Source organism: Cyrtonyx montezumae, unplaced genomic scaffold, assembly GCF_038088225.1.
Source record: "Cyrtonyx montezumae isolate F1298 unplaced genomic scaffold, pur_monq_1.0 scaffold_2, whole genome shotgun sequence".
NCBI classification, from domain to species: domain Eukaryota; kingdom Metazoa; phylum Chordata; class Aves; order Galliformes; family Odontophoridae; genus Cyrtonyx; species Cyrtonyx montezumae.
In genome coordinates this window covers 10,240,102-10,256,581 of record NW_027071936.1, presented here as the reverse complement: position 1 = coordinate 10,256,581, position 16,480 = coordinate 10,240,102, and the positions used below count along the sequence as shown (strand labels likewise).

At 37.0% G+C, this 16,480-nt stretch overlaps 1 long non-coding RNA gene across 1 annotated transcript in view; it reads left to right on the top strand.

The window, feature by feature from the left end:
* Nucleotides 1–9,135, top strand: part of LOC136048661 (uncharacterized) — a 72,616-nt gene extending 63,481 nt beyond the window's left edge. The window contains exons 3-4 of the long non-coding RNA XR_010622209.1: nt 8,526–8,645; nt 9,076–9,135. This is a non-coding gene — a long non-coding RNA (uncharacterized LOC136048661). The remainder of the gene's footprint in view (nt 1–8,525; nt 8,646–9,075) is intronic.
* The last annotated feature ends 7,345 nt before the right edge of the window (nt 9,136–16,480 follow it).

Sequence of the window (16,480 nt, the reverse complement as noted above, 5' to 3'; positions counted from 1 at the left end):
AAGAAACCAGTCCAGTTCCTATGCCTTTTACTTGGAAATGGAGCGTCATTTAATATCAATCACTATTCATCAAAGGCATGGACAACCTGGCAGAGAAAAGGACCACCTTTCACTAAGTTGTAACTGTTTTTTAAATTTGGTGCAATGAAATCAAGATTGGGTTCCAAACAAAACTGTTTTACTCAACAGAAATAAAACTCTGATCATTATGTACACAGAAGTCTGTATTTGTACTTCAGCTAGAAATCAGAGTAAATCTTTTGAGTCTTCTTCACTTGGCACTTAAAAGACTGTGTATAGCTCAAGGTAAATAACAAAAAAATATAGTATTTTATTTTTGTGTCTTAGTGTACCTCCACGGCTTACATTGCTCTGAGGTTTAGTGAGTTTCCAAATACTCTTGACACTGGAAAACCAGAGCTTCTTTTCTCCCATCTAAATGTTCTGACTTCTGAATGAAATGTGATGGATGTAGTTTGCTGCTTCTATCTGAAGTCATTTCAGAAGCTCACTGGCTGCCAGTCCTCTTTCAGCACAACGGCTACTGAATTAATCATACAAGTCGAATACATACACTGCTGAAAACAGTGATAGTGATTCGCTGACACAAGCTGGACCTAACAGTATTTTCCATTTTTTAATGAAGAATTTAATCAGCTTTTTATTTAATACAATTAAAAAATACTATTTCTCACGAGGCAAAACCCCAGACAGAAGAAAATGTGATTGAGGTGCACTAAAGCATGAACTTTTATCCTATAAATAGCAAAGAAGAGGGATTGTACTCTACATATGAAAGCAGGTTGATCACATGAAGCTCTACTTGTGGAATGGGCAACAGACCTGTTGGTGGGTTGTAAGTTAGAAAAGAGGCCAATAAAGGTTGTGCTCCCAAGTGTCCAATAATTGTGCTGTGCTGATTCATCTTCTCAAAAATACACAAGACCTGGTGTGAACACTCCAGTCAGTAGCATCCTTTTCTAACTCTCACAATTTGCAGCGACAGTGCATCACCTGTCATTTTGCCTTTCTGAAAGCATTCAGATAAATGTATCAGAAGGCACCGTTGGCAACATTTTCATGCTTTTCATTGTCCTTTCATTGACTGTAATCAAAATAATGAAAATTATGGTTTTTTTTTATTTTTAAAGGAAACACTTCCTCTTTTTCTCTTGAGAAATAGGATGATGAAGTTGTAGATATTGTCCCGTAAATATAATCAGTGAGGAGATTAAAACTAAGAGATGTTATTTTCCTTCATCTTTCATTAAACTACATTAAAATACAGGTCTTTTGCTGACTAGCCTTTTGAATTTAGTTTGCTTGAAAAATTTTACAGGTGATCAGAGAGAGCTACTTTCATAGAATTGCTCTTGCTGATTAATTCTAGTTACTATAATGTATTTTTCATAAGTAAGATTTTGGTAGTTTCCTGGTTCTTCTTTTATTATTCCTTTCTCTGAGAAGTAAAGAATTTTCCTTTATGAAAATGCTCCAGTAAAATATTTTGCAGTGCATCACAGATTTGAAATGGCTATATATTTGAAACGTTTTTTTTCCCCAAATAAACTTCTCCTGATTTTACATTTTTTACTCTTGCAAATGAGAGAGTACTTTGCTTCATGGAGAATGGGAATCCCATTGTAAGGTTCATTTTTTATAGATTCATTTTACTTTGGGAAAACCCTCCTTCAGGAAGAAATCTTTAAACTGTCATTTTGTCCCTGTCCAGGCTTTCAGGTGAGTCTCAGAAAAGTTGTGTAGCTTAAGAGAGAATAAGACTGCGAAGTTATTTTTAGTTGCTATTTGTTGGAGATGGGATTTCTCCCATCATCCCAGCAGAATTCCACATACATACAGGCACTAACTTTGAATAATCTTACATTCAAACCTAGAATTCATGGCTAAGGCAGGGCTGTAATGTGTGCTAACGGTATTTATCATATCTTGGGGTGCAATTTGCTAGCAGAGGATAAGTGCTGTATTTTCTTCCAGCGTACTGTAGCTGACATTTTGTGATAAATATCATTACATGTATATAAACACAAGCATGTACGCCTTGACTGTAAAGAATTTACTAGGATTCCCTTTTCACACTTTTGCCAGATCTTATAGCTAGCTGAGAGAAAGTAGAGAAATCATGCCATGGCATAGGCAGTTTTGTACTCTTTGAGATGGATAATGTGTTATCAATATGGTACAGAGTGTCCCTGCCATGTGATCCAAGAATTCGGAACACAAACCAACAGGCCCACAGTAGAGGTTTGTTTTATCTGAACTTGGAAGAAATGGACCTATGAAAACAAACCAATGTACTTTCAATCCAAATGATCAGCTGGAAGGATTCTTCAGCTAAAGACCAGAAACAGATGTTGATGCCTTTTCTCAACGATTGGAAACCAGCCAGTTCAGTTTCCAGTTTTCTCCCTTTATGCAAAAACCTCAAGTTCTCATCCGGATCAGGCAAAAGAAAGCCTTGAAGTAATTTGACACCTGTTTTGCTTTATTTCTTGTTCTTTCTGAAGATAATGAATGAGTTACCAGTCATCTTTATTGTATGACATACTTTTACAATATTTCCAGTAAATAATCTCATCGGGATATGTTTTCTTTCTCTGAATAATGGATCTTTCTCCACAGAGATTCTAAAAATCCATGCCAAGGAAGTTAACATGGAGCTATGGAACAAATATGGCTTATTAATCAGCTTGGTTTGTGTGGCATGTACAATATTACCTGGTCTTACAATGGAAGGCTCAATCGTAGACTGCAGATCTCACTGTCTGTGTTAGTGTGTTAATGCACTGGCTTTTCACATTTTAAAAAATTGGTTCAAATGTACTTCACTGAGAAGTGAAAATGAGTTTAACATCCTGGAATGACTCTGTTTTCTCCATTACACCCTGTATGTAGCACAGTGAATACGACTGGCAGACATTGCTAAAAAAATCACTAGATTTTTTTATTATTATTATTACTAGAACGGCCTTCCCATTTGCAAAGAAGTATGAAAACCACTCTTTGCTATTTAAAAGTGATCAACAAAAGGCAAGAAAAGGATACTTGCTTGTGGCCATTTCAACTATATGAAGAGTTGACATTTTACTAGAATCCCATAGGTAGCATAGGAGCTAACAGAAGCAGTTCCTACTGATTACATGTATATTACAGGGTTTAGAAAACCCCAAGTACCCATAGTTAGATTCCACAAGATTCTCAGTCCTGGTATGTTCCATTTGCTTTAGCTGGACGGATTGTATGGGCTGAAAAGGTAGTCCCCAAATATTCCTATTGATTCTAATAGACTTATTGTGTTTCTACTTCTACAGAGAACAGCACTGCAATAATATAAAAATATTTAAGCTAAAATAGATGGGAATGTTGGCAGACAAAGATATGCAGATTATGATTACTGAATGAAAATCTATTACGTTATAGAATTTCTGTTGTAAAATGTATCTACTATGAAGTAGTATATAAAAAAAATGTGTTTTCACATGTGGATTACTAAATGCTCTGAACAGAAGGGAAGTTTTATTGCAAACTCTGCCTACAAGACACAAAGAAATAATTTTCTGACGTCATGTAAGTCTGTTCTCTGAACAGATAGTCAGCAATAGATTTACCTCAGACCCAGTTCAGTATTCACTGGACTCTGTTACCTCTTTAAGAGCAATATACTGTAGTGAGCAGCTTTTACCATTAATAGGGTATTTCTCTGATCTTTGTTCTATCTAAGATGTGCAAAAGTTAATGTAGTCTAGACAGAAATATTTTAACCCACTCAACTTGCAAATCTGTGGGTGGGCCACTGGGGATCCACAATTATTTGCAGGTTTTGGGCAAGTTTCTACAGCAGACGTATCTGTTTTTCTCTCTTTATTTTGGTCAAAGAGGAGCACATTATCTGTGGCAACTTGTAACCACTTTAAAATAGCCTTGAAGTGGCAAATAATGAGAAATTTCATGATCTGCAAGGTTTTCGGGATCAAAAACTTTTAGCCAAGTGATTTTTTTTAAAGGTTTCAAACAACTCTTCATAATATAAGCACCCCTCAGTTTTCTATGTTCTCTTTACTAGAAACATGCTTATTTTTTTTTAAATATCTGGAAGTAAAATAATAATCTTTTGGAGCCTTTGGTTTTTTTGCCTTATATATTTTAACTTCCTGTGTGGTCAGCGTTCGAAGTTCCATGACTTTATTGTCAATCTTTAATTGTTGCAGATTTTGTCTGAAAACAATGCTTTGTGTATGTTTCATTCTATCTTGGGTAGTTTTAGGATGCAATACTCACATTAACTCATTGAGACAAATGTATATGAACATGTAAGTACAATGTTGCTATAAAAATGATAGAAGATGGCAACAGTGAAAATTAGAAACGTCAGTTTCATATATAGATGAACAAGTCTCCTAGGGCTTCAGTTTTTGAAGGAATGCACTTGAGAAAGCAAAGCAAGCCAAACATCTGTCTGTACAGTTGGATTCCTCTGGAGTAAGTGGTAAATGATAGACAAACAGCTTGTAACTCCATCCCTGGAGCCTAAGGGTTATACAGGGAGAGCTCTGACTGAGCTGATTTCTCTGACAGGCTAATACAGAGTCTGGGCAGTGACATGGAAGGCACAAGTGACAAAAAATCAGCACTGAAGGAGGAAAACAGTGAAAAGCAATTTTACTTCCCAGTACTCATCTGCATATGGGTCTTCACCCTAGGAACAACCTCAGAGGAATTTTGCCAGATAAGTAAGGGTATGCAGTGACTCATGAATTTTGTTCCCTTTTTATGTTGCTGTATCCTCCTCTGGATGTTGCTGGAATTTTATTCCTTTACTGTACTTTCTGGCCAAATGATTATATCTCAGAAAGAGGAGGAGGAGGAGGACTGGAATGTAATCTTTAGGGGAAAGCCTGTCATATGGAATGTCCTCAGCGGGGAGTTAAATCAGGAAGGTTTAGAGCTGCAAAGGTGTGCAGGGGTGCAGCAGCTCAACACTGGGGAAGACGCTTCTTCTCTGCCTTTACCACCAAGCAGATCACCTCTGGCTTGCCAAGAGTTTTGTGTCTGTGAAGAGCATGAGATGTATCTGCTTTTGTAGTTACATCTAGATAGATCTGCTTTATGTAGGATTAAAACTGATAGAGTACATTCACAGTGAAAAATATCATTCAGTGTTTAGGAGCACTATTGTTTACAGAATATCTAACCTGAGTTAGCAGTCAGTTAGCTGGTAAATTTGTCATCAACTTTTATTTCCTGTGCTAATAGAAATTTTATTTCTTTTAACGGCAAAGTGAAGGCACGTACCGTAGGGAGCCAACTATAACATTTCTGTAGAGCTGTATTGCTCTGCTACTATGCTTTTAGTTGGCTCAAGTTTCACAAACATGGATCTTGCACAGTGTATGGTTTTGACATAGCTTGCAATTTTGTACTTTAGAACTATGTCTCTTGACTAGACTAATTGTTGATGAATGCTTTCAATTTCTGATGTTGGTAACGTAGTAAACTTGCTAATCATTTCAATGGTGTGGTTTTTTTTTAATTGAAGTGTGTCCTATAGCAAGTGTATTGTATCATTTGTTAAAAGAGTTCAACAGTATGAGCAAACTTTCATCAAAGTCCAGAAACTGAGGAAAATAAGCATATCCACACGTTAGTGAAAAATGTATATATATATATTATATTTACTAGCGTTACTTCTGTTTTGGAAATCCCTAAGACTGCATAATGCCGGCGTAGAAAGTGAGGTTGCTGGAAGGCTTTGAAGTAAGAGAGCCATTTGTCAAACTATAAACTAATTTTCATGTTCAGAAATTTATCCGGTGCAACAGTAAATAGAACTGGTCGAAAATGAGAATTTTTTAGTGTTATGAGTAGATAATTATTTAAAAAAAAAAAAAGAAGAAGAAGAAGAAGTGAATCATGTGATCAAGGGACATCTTTGTTAAGTACATTTCCAATATTTTTCTTTTGCAGTTAGTGATCCTGATTGGTTCTTAAAATTTGGGGGCTCAGCTTGTTTTAATTAGGATCAAAATGGGATGATATTTTGTATAAGAATTCTGGCTTCCTTTCTGATAAATTAATACCACACGCTTTCAAAATATGCGAATAGTACAGTCTGCAAAGATATTAGTTTTGTTTTCTCACAGACAGTGTAGTACTGAGCCAGAAAATGAAGTATTACTTGTCAGACATGTTGATGGGATATCATTCTGTTGCTGAGCTGAGTTTAAATTCAGTTCAGCTGATCCAGTGCTCACAGTGTCATAAAATAATCTAATTTTTATGCAGCATTTGTGTGATATTAAAATTAAAAAGTTTAGTTTGTGTGCGCTGCTTCCCCATAAATTCATTTTTTGTAGAATAGTAATCCTTTATTCACTCTTTTCTAGAAGGTTAAACTTCCATTTCTATATAAAACGTGAGAATGTGAGGCAAGGGATTTCAGTTTTTACAGCAGTATTGCTTGTTGTGGAGGTCTCAGAAGTTTTCATACTGAAAGGCTACGAAAGGTCCTCAAATCCAGATGTCTACTCTATGTCAACTGTTTTTGCAATGGCCTTCTCAAATGGCGAGCTGGTATTTTCTTTCTGATAGGAAGGAATGAGGGGGGAGAAAAAGAACTTAAACACTGATGATAATTCCTATCAAGTAATTTTAGTGCTGTCTGTCAGAGAAATGACCAAGCTGTTGCTGTCAGGCTGTCTGCAGCTATCAGAAATTTCAAGCACAGCTTCCTTGCCGAATCCTATCAACTGATCAGCAGCAAGTCGGTAGCCACAGACTGCTGGTTTGGGGACTTTTGTGGCTGTAGCAAGAAGCCAGCCAGCAGGAGCCAGAAGGGCCAGCACTGCTAGGTTATCCTGGGGTTGTGCTGTTCATCTAACAGAAAGCCAGCCTGCAGCCAGCTAGACGCTCCCTGTAAATTTTAAAGGAAACTTTCCTGTAATGTCAGGAATATTCTTCTCAACCCCTCTTCCCTGACTGCTGTTTCTGACTCTCAAACATTAGCTATACAGATGTTTTGACCTAGCTGTTAATATCCTTGCTTAGTATGGTTTCCTTCTTTTCTACTCTTTTTTTATTTCCAATTACAGTTTTATTTTCCCTCTTCCATATTTTAGTGGGAAACAGTATGTGAAGGTAGAAGAGAGGGAGTGACATGTTCCTTTATTTAGCTCTGTGAGGAAGGACACTTTTACTGTACCTTCTTGGATCTTTTTCTCTCTCTTTTTGCTGGATTCTTTTCTTTACCGTGCATTTCTACATCTCCGTTTCCCACACCTCATCAAGGATTTATTGAATGGTGCATGGAGATTTTCACGTTGTTAGTTCGGTCGTCTTTCCTGTGTAGTCTTTACTCTACAAAACATTTCACCTGAGCAAAAAGTATCATTTCTATCCCTGTCTTTTATGAGTAAATTAGTTTCAGTTCTACTGTAAGCCATGGGAGACAACTCCAGAAAACTGCTTTCACCCACTCCGAGTTAGGTTGAGTGTAGGATATGGAAAATAGCAGACAGAAAAATGTAGGGCAAGGAAGATGAGGAACCTGTCCACGGTCACACAGTAAAGTGCTGACTGAGAGAGGAACAGAAACCAGCAGTCCTGGTTCTCAAGTTTCAGTTCAAAACAGTAAACCATGCAATTTTTTTCCACAGTTATCTAGAAATTTCAAAGTCAGAATGACATTCTGTTGTAAAACTGATAATAGAAAACCACCATCAGTGAAGCACTATTTATAAATGGGGGAGGGTGGGAAAGCATATTCTGTGCTGTATGCCATAAACAATGAGCGCCAAGGGACTAAAGGAAATATTTTGATGTTTGTGTGCTGTGGAAAGTTTTATTTAAACACAAACATTGTTAATAAACGTAGATTTATATAACTTCTCTTTGATCAGTGAGCTCCGGTAGATGTTAATTTTCCTGCACATCCTATGCTTGTGCATCTGCAAGGAGAGAAAGATTTAGGAGCACATTCTTAAATGCTGCAATCCTGTTTTGTTTATGCTAGCGTAATGAATGGAGAGGTTTTTCTAATACAACGTAGGATTGGTTTTTCGAACAAGAGAGGCTTTCGTCAATTAAAAGTATTTCTGAGAATCTTCTTATACTTTACATTCGCAATATAGATAAATACAGAGATACAGAATGAAGATTTGTTTTTATAACCTGATTCTAAGCTTTCTGACAACTAGGAATAGGGAAAAAAAAATTTTTCCAAGAATTGATTGGGTTCTGCATCAGGTCCAGAGGAAAAAAAAAAATCTGGAAATCGTATTTGTTGTTTGCTAAAATCAAATTGAATAACTAACTTTTATTTTCCGGCACTTTGTTTGTCTACTACTGTATCCACAGACTAAAAAGAATGGGCATACTTTATTTTAATTAGTCCCTGAACTTTCTTCTGTATATACTTTTCATGATCCCAGATCTGTGGATATTATATCCCAGGGATGTTGTTTCTGTTTATTCTCTAACTCTCACACACAGACTTTTATTCTTTTACTTAGTACGCTGCTCATTGTCTGTTCATCTGTGTCCTGTACTGTCTGGATTACTTCATACTGTTTACACAGCAAAACAAACTATACAACATCCCAGGGGCTCAGTGCTGCTGCCACAAAATACCGGTGAGTCTAATTGACAACAGGATGTGCCTGTACTTTATGATAGGAGTGTCAGGCCCCCATCACAGCCAGCCAAGCTGGAACAATAAAACTCAGACTTCATATTCTCACTCCTCATTCTTTGAGATGCCAGATTCCCTGCTCGGCAATATCTCAGAATACCTTTAGCATGATTTGTAGTATATAATAATGAAAATTGGCGTCAACATATATCCTAGTTCATTTAAGCCAATAATCCCATTGAAGTTAGTTTCACCAAGTTAAGGTGTGAGAAAATTATTTGTTAACTTCTAAGGCTTAATGTGTGGGTTGTCACCCTACTTTAGAATACACTGTTCTGTTAGGGATACAAAGGTGCCTTGAATGCAGTCGAGGCTGGACAGAGTTTAAGGTAGTTTACAGCTGACTCATTTTCTGTTGTTTTGCCATTCAGCCTTTCTCTGTGGAAGGTGAGAGGAGTCTTTTTTATCACTCCATTATTAATGAAGGAGACAAAAGATAACGCAAAAGTAACTGAGCAGGTAAAAACAATTTATCTCTTTCGTTGAAGTTCCATTTGGAGAGCAATTATCCTTGTCTTGGGAGTAGAGATTCTCAGGAGCAGAATATGAAGAGAACTTTTAGGTTAAGCCTGTAGCTACAGTCTAGCCACAAAAAGGAGATGTTGAACAGCATCAGTGAGACTGCTGTCTTTCTGGGTTTGGTACTTCTTAAAGATGAAGAGGAATAAGCATCATATTCCGACATGAACAGTAAGAACACAAGTGGGTGTATAAACTTGCAGTAGATATCAGACTACAGGAATCGTTCAGGAAAATCTTCACTTGTTGTTTGAAGGGTGCCCGTGTCATCTCTCATGGACCGTTAGAGTAAGGCAAAGTTGAGCCTGACAGTCTTGCCTGGCTGCACCTCTGTTGTTTCATTCCATCTAGTCTTTCCTTTTCTAGGTCTCTGTTTCCTCCTATAAAATAAAAATATATATAAATAACTTCTCTGCCCAAGAAGCGTGCAAAATTGTCCAGGTGTGAGATCAGTCTCCAAAAGAGAGGTCAATAATAAATAAGGGACCGACCAAACCCTTTTCTGTCCTGACCGTAGCAATTTAGACAGTTCAGCATGCTGTATGCCACATCCTGGGAGAACAGCAAAGCATGAAAATGCCAGTGACTCACTTGTAACAGATACTCTCTAACCACTTACATGAAAGAAATCTTGCTTCTGTGAAATGAAATGTTGAATCTTATGAAAACTGATCTCTTTTTTTCTAACAAAATGACGTGTATCTAGCTAAATCCCATGCCTAGATGTTGTAGGTTTAATTTATGGCCCTTGAAAGTTGTGATGACAATCATGGTAATAATTATGCCATTAGAGATATATTGGATCAGTAGTTCATCCACTCGTTGTTTGAGGTGGGGAAGCGTGGTCAAACTGTCTAATGCTAAGATACGTCAGTGATGACAGAGTAGTGGGACAGCAGAGAAAAGAAAGCAGCAGAGACTGCATGGTAGTACTTTTTAAAAACACTGTTCCTTTCTGTTTTGAGTAACAGAGTATGTGTTGAGGTAATCAATCATTCAGTGATTGCCCAGAGAAGCATTCCATTACGTTATAACTGAATGGAGAAATTATTTGTTGTGCCTTTACTTCACAAAGTGAAAAATACAAGTGTAGTCTTTCTGCCTTCTTTGTTTGGCCTGTTAGAAAAATCATAGTCTGTCAATCAAGAAAAAAGCTTCCAATTGTGTAGCCTGTTAGAATCATTTCATTAATAACATGTGTTTACTACTGGGAGAAGCAGACTCAGTGTGCTAAGATTTTGTTTGTCAGTCAGTCATTGGAACCCCACTGTTAATCGCATACAATGGTTTGTGGTTATGCCACAATTTAACCCAGGTTTAAAAAATACAAACTAGAGCCTTGGTGGTCTGCTGAGAGCAGCGAGTGAAGCAAAGGTATTGGTTGAACCTGCTTTGTGGGCTGCTGGCTTGAAGTACTGTGCGAGCTAATCAAATTTATTAACTTGAGTCATGGCTAGAATGCATATTCTGGTGAGTGTGGGTGGGTGCACCCAGGTTAGACTACATTTTGGCTGCATTCTGCAAAAAGGAAGAAAAGCAACTCTTTGGCCTCCTTTCCACAAAGACAAATTGGAAACAGATATCAACTAGATTTTAGGATCTCTGGCAGTCTAATAAGAAAAAGGGTTTTTTGTTGTTGTTGTTGTGGCTTTTATTTATTGATGTAGAGAATTGATTAGAGAAAATTGAAGGAGTTTCAAAACCGAATACCAATGGTGCATATATATCATCATCTTATCTAATTGCTTCCCGTATGCCACCTTAATAGTAATATTAAAGGCACAGTCTCTGGCTCCACAATATAAAGGACACCGTTTCTTTGCCAGAAAATGGAGTGACTTTTGGCAAGTAAGAAAAAGAGTACTGGAGAGCTGGTTGTGTATCTGTATATTAATCTTGTCCTTCTGGCTGAGATTGAAAGACACAAAGAAACTAAACCTTCTTTCTTAATTACAGCTCGAATATGGTAAGCTAAAATTCCTGTTTACCACAGCGCTGTGGAAAGTATCATTCATAACTTCAAAATTTATAATACTCTGAGAAGGGTATATTCATCTCCATAGAGAATTATATCCATTTTTCAGTGTCGTAATCTGCATTACTGTAGCCTAAGACATTTTCTAGGAAACTCTTCCAGATTTAGAGCAATGTAAATAGTATTTTTAAATGACATCTTTAGGATAAAGTAAATCCCATGCATTTAAATAAAATGGCATTAGCCTTGATTCTTTTGTACTACAGGGAAACTTCGTAGTGTTATTAATCCTTATCATTGAAAATATAACAGATCTAATTGCTGTAATTTTGAATTCATTCCTGAAGCAGAGGAAAATTTGTAATTGTTTTAATTTTTAAGGGTTTATAAATTTTTCATTCATTTAAGCTATTAATATGTATTATCTCTTCACTTATAATTTCTTACTAGGAGATGGATTGAGTTTTGTTGCAGATACTTCTACTTGTTAAAGCATTAAGCTTGAGTATTTTTGTATATTTGAGTAAGTTTAGATTTTACATTGATATTAGCAGTGAGATTAGAGCATCCTTTGCACATCAGTCTATCGTTCACAGAGAATCCATCTCTTCATCTCCATCACTGGGGGTTGAAACTAGATGATCTTTGAGGTCCTTTTCAACCCAGGCCATTCTGTGATTCTGTTTTCACTCAGAGGGCGGTGATGCACTGGAACAGGTTTCCTAGAGAGGTTGTGAATGCCCCACCCCTGCAGGCATTCAAAGCGAAGCTGGATGTGGCTCTGGGCAGCCCGGTCTTGCGGTTGGCAACCCTGCCCACAGCAGAGCGATTGAAACTAGATGATCTTTGAGGTCCTTTTCAAACCAGGCTATTCTATGATTCTGTGATCTCCCCAGCTCCATCTCTACCACATGCAGTATGCTCCACAACATACTTTTCTTCTGTTTTCATGAGAGCTAGAGGGGGACTTTGGAACTGAAGAGCATCTGGGACTGCTTAAACTGTGGCAAGGAAGCAAAAGACAAGCGCTAATAAGAGGTGAAGAGGTGAAGACTGAAACATCCTCACACCCAATCATAAATCTGCACCTACTACGACTATTAAAGTCAGTCAGAACATTGTATGTGGTGGCCTTTTGGGGTAAGACTGCAATATAAACATCCCCTCCCACCCAGTAACAGTGAATAATCTTTAAAAGAAACATTTTGCATTTGGAGCTTATTTGCATTTGGACTGCATTGCATCTCAATGTCCTTTCAAAGGATATTTAATTGATTTTTTCTGTGTTTTAAAAATTCATATGTAGCAGGAAACCAGTTCAGTGACAATATGCAGATAAAATTCAGACTGTTGTACAATCATTTACAAGTATTTTACAAGGACTGTTTTTAGCAAAATAGGGAAGAAGGTTGTATGGGTTAATTTGTCTTCAGAGATTTAACGTTTCTTATCTATCCTGCTCTAATTTCAGTATTTAAATTAATCAGACTTAGACCAGTGATGTCCCCAGTCATGTTGGCTTAGCCTGGTGTGATGGCTGAAATGTTGTAGCAGTAACACCAAGTTAGACATCAGTGAAACATACACGTTACTAGTGCGGGAATACAGGACCAACATTTAGAGAAATTGTGACTGTCATGAGAGCTAGCAATGGTATTTAGATATAATGGTACTTTATCCAGCAGTTCTTGAATAAGAGCTCCGTAGTTGAAAACAGATGTCTTGCTGATGAGCAATATACATGATCTCTGATACCCATTCCACCAGTGCCGCTCATTCTTTCCACAACATATGTTGACCATTCCTTTCCTTTTCTTGTAAACAGTATTAAACCATGACTGAAGCAGTGGCTTTTACGGAATTGCAACTAATGTCAAATTTAGTAATTTCTTTCTTGCAGATATAGTGTATTTCTGTCCAGTCATGACATTCTTTGTGCTTCTCTACATTGGTTCTGCCTTAGATTTTATGTATAAATGAAAAGAGGAAAGAGGGTGAGAAAGAAGGGGGAAAGAAAAGAACATATGGGCTTAGCCATACTTGGAAAAATGTTGCTATGTTAATCACCACTAACCTTGATACTTAAGCTGTGTCCATAGTACAGAAAAACCTGGTGTTAACTTAGACGTCTAACCAAGGTGAGCTAAACTGGGGAAAACTAAACCAATAAAGATAAAGCAAAACAGAAACCTAGGAAATATTTTAACAAACTGAAGATCGTAGGTTTATCCCCAAACTGTTTATAGGCTCTGTTTGTTTTAGTTCTTCAATAAATTTACATGGTAAATACCACCTGTTATTGTAAACTGCAGTTTGTGGTGGTCAAATCTCTATAGTCTGAGTATACATTTTTTCATCGCTTTACATTTTTGTTTGTCGTTTTTACATGCTCACTGTTTTGAGATAAAGCTTTGTGATTGAAAATCTCTTGTTTGCACATTGTTAACACTTTGAAAATCTGCTGCTTACAAAGTCTACCTGTAAAAAAGTACAAATGTACAAGTTCTTATCCTCAGTTAGGTGCAAATTGACATGTTCACTTACAAGGTTGAACACGTGATAGATTGGTACCCCAAGACTGGCTGAACTTCACACATCATTGTCCCCTATTTACACAGCAGGTTTTGTTCTAGTCTACACAGACATATCCTGTAGAAGTTTGATATCAAGGAACCAAGAGTGTTAATTGGGAGACATTAAATGATACCACTGCTGATCATACTTCAGGGTGGTTTTTTTTTTTTGTTCGTTTTTTAATGCTTGTTGGTGTTTTAGAAGCTGAGTTTGCATTGGAAATAATTATCTTAGTTGTGTGTCAGTACGTCAAAACCATACTGGTTAAGGCAGTTCTTCCTCTTAACACTCTCCTTTTCTATCATCTGAAAAAGCTTAACTACCAAATATAGAAACAGTCCTACGTAATAAAACTAAACATTCCTCTAAGTCACTATATACTTCCGCACAATGGCTGACTTTGGTGTTTGCAGTCAAAATATCAGGTGCTTGTGTGTGTTTTGAACCTGCTATTACTGTTGCCTTGCTGTGAAACTTTCCTAGTTCTTCTATTAGTCTGAGACATGTTGGGGACAAGAGCAGCACATAGGATTCCCATCGGAATAACACAATGGCATGGTTATATTCTAGAATTTATTCCCTGAATGTTTCTTTTGATAATAACTTCTAAAGTCTGTCTGATTTTTTGAACGTTGAGGTGATGTTTTCATATAAGTGTTTATTCTAAACAAAAAAATTGCAGGAGTTGACAGTCACAACAATTCTGATTCCTGAGTGTTAACCATCAGCCCCTTCCCTTCCCCCACAGAAGTCTGATCTCCCGTCTTAATGGAGATAGTTCTGAGGATTTTTCTTTACCTACAAAATAAAAAGGATTTTAGAAAGTGTAGGTTTCTTGCTGCATAGTGAGGTGATGGCTCAGACCCTCTTCATCACTGCTTCAGTACTCCTCTTGATGAGAAGTTGCCCAGCATTTTTTGACAAGGAAGGCTGCCAGAACAGATTTACAAATTGTTCATTTAGTTTTGTGGCCTTGCTTTTATCAGCAGCTTTATCAAATGCTCCAGAGGAATTGTATATTATGTACTTATGTGTATATATATTATTATTTATATATATTCACGCTTTATGCACACATATGCATGCCGAAATGCATGGAAAGCTTAATGGAGAATTTTTACTTAAGTGCTAGGCAGCTGCCATTTGTTCCTGCTCTAATGCAAGTCTGAATTATACAAATGTTTCTTATCTTTCTAATATCTTTTGCCAAACACAAATAAAACATTTCAGGTTACCTAGTAAAAGAAAAGAGGGTAAAAACCTTTGGCTGAAATACATATCAAAGCAAATATATTTAGTAGGTTCTTAAATGAAATAGAGTGGGGAGAACAGCAAGCATAGTTACTCTTGGCTGTTTAACTCTGTCTTGGTAGAAAGGAGTTTGGATTTTTTCCCCGTATTTGATTCTTAGGTTTGCCCTTTGTTTTGCACATTGTATTATTTGTTAGTATTCCTGGAATAGGAGTGGAATGTACAGAATTTGGATTCCATCACCATTAAAACTAGAGGTCAAATAAGCCATTCAAAGCTTTGAACTTTTTTTTTTTGTGGCTTTGACAAAAAAAAAAAACAAAAAACAAAGTTTATTCATAAAGAACTTATCAGTCTGTTAGTAAAAAAAAAAAATGCCACAAGCTGGTTACCAATAGCCAAAGGAACAGTTTTTCACGTGATACTTGCAGGAGATCCACGTTCCCTTTGAAAGAGTATCCAGTTGAAAGCAGCTTACTTTTTAGGCTTACGGAGTAACCCACGTGGTCTTTTTCTTCTGCATTTCCATCTATTTCCATTTCTGAGTTTCAGTTTTTGAATTTTAGGGGCAAGGAAAAACTCAAAAGTAATTAACCAATTCTTGAAAAATTAATATTTTTTTTTTGTCACCACCACAAACTCTACATTTCACCAAGATCATTTTAATATAAGAAGGCCTGTTCAGAGAATGTGCAAAGGGGCTCCAAAACTCAGCCAGTTGTGGAATGACAAAAAATAACAGTCTGTATGACATAAGGCATTCTCACTGTTTTCAGTGTTCTAAGGTTCAAGACTCAAATATGTATCTGGAGCACTGGATATACGTAGAGGTGATTATACTCATGTTAACTGGATAAATGAGTTTGTTTGCAGTACAAAAGGTATATAAAAATCTGTCAGTGTTACATCTGAAAGGCAGGTTAGCATAGCAACACATGGACATGTGTAAGTGCCAGCCATATTTCATTGTCTCATTATGTCAGTCTATTGTCAATAATAGAATTTCCCTTGCTTGGGATTTATGGACATGCACCTGGGAAAAGTTCCTCACCACCTTATGCCTCTGTCAGCTCAACTGTGGGGTGGGCATCCCATATCAGAAACAGCAAGCCAGTTCTCTGCTGATAGACTCGTCCTATAATTAAAGATAACTAGATACTCATCCAGGTTTACCTCTGTAGTCTTCAAATCATCAGTCAGGAAACAGAGAGCATATAGCATATTTAAGTGGGACCTGCTAAGACTTCAGTATGTAGTAAGTTCACTTTGTTTTGGAAATGATGTATAAAATTTGTGTGGCCAGCACAACAACTAAGCTATATTAGAGTACAAGTCAGTGGTAAATGCCTGCGTACTCTTCTGTTTCTGCTTTGCTCACCTTCTTTCCTTTGTGTCAGAATGATTTGCCATAGATACAAAGGTGATTCCATGTGAGTCCTATGGCCCCAGTCTGTACT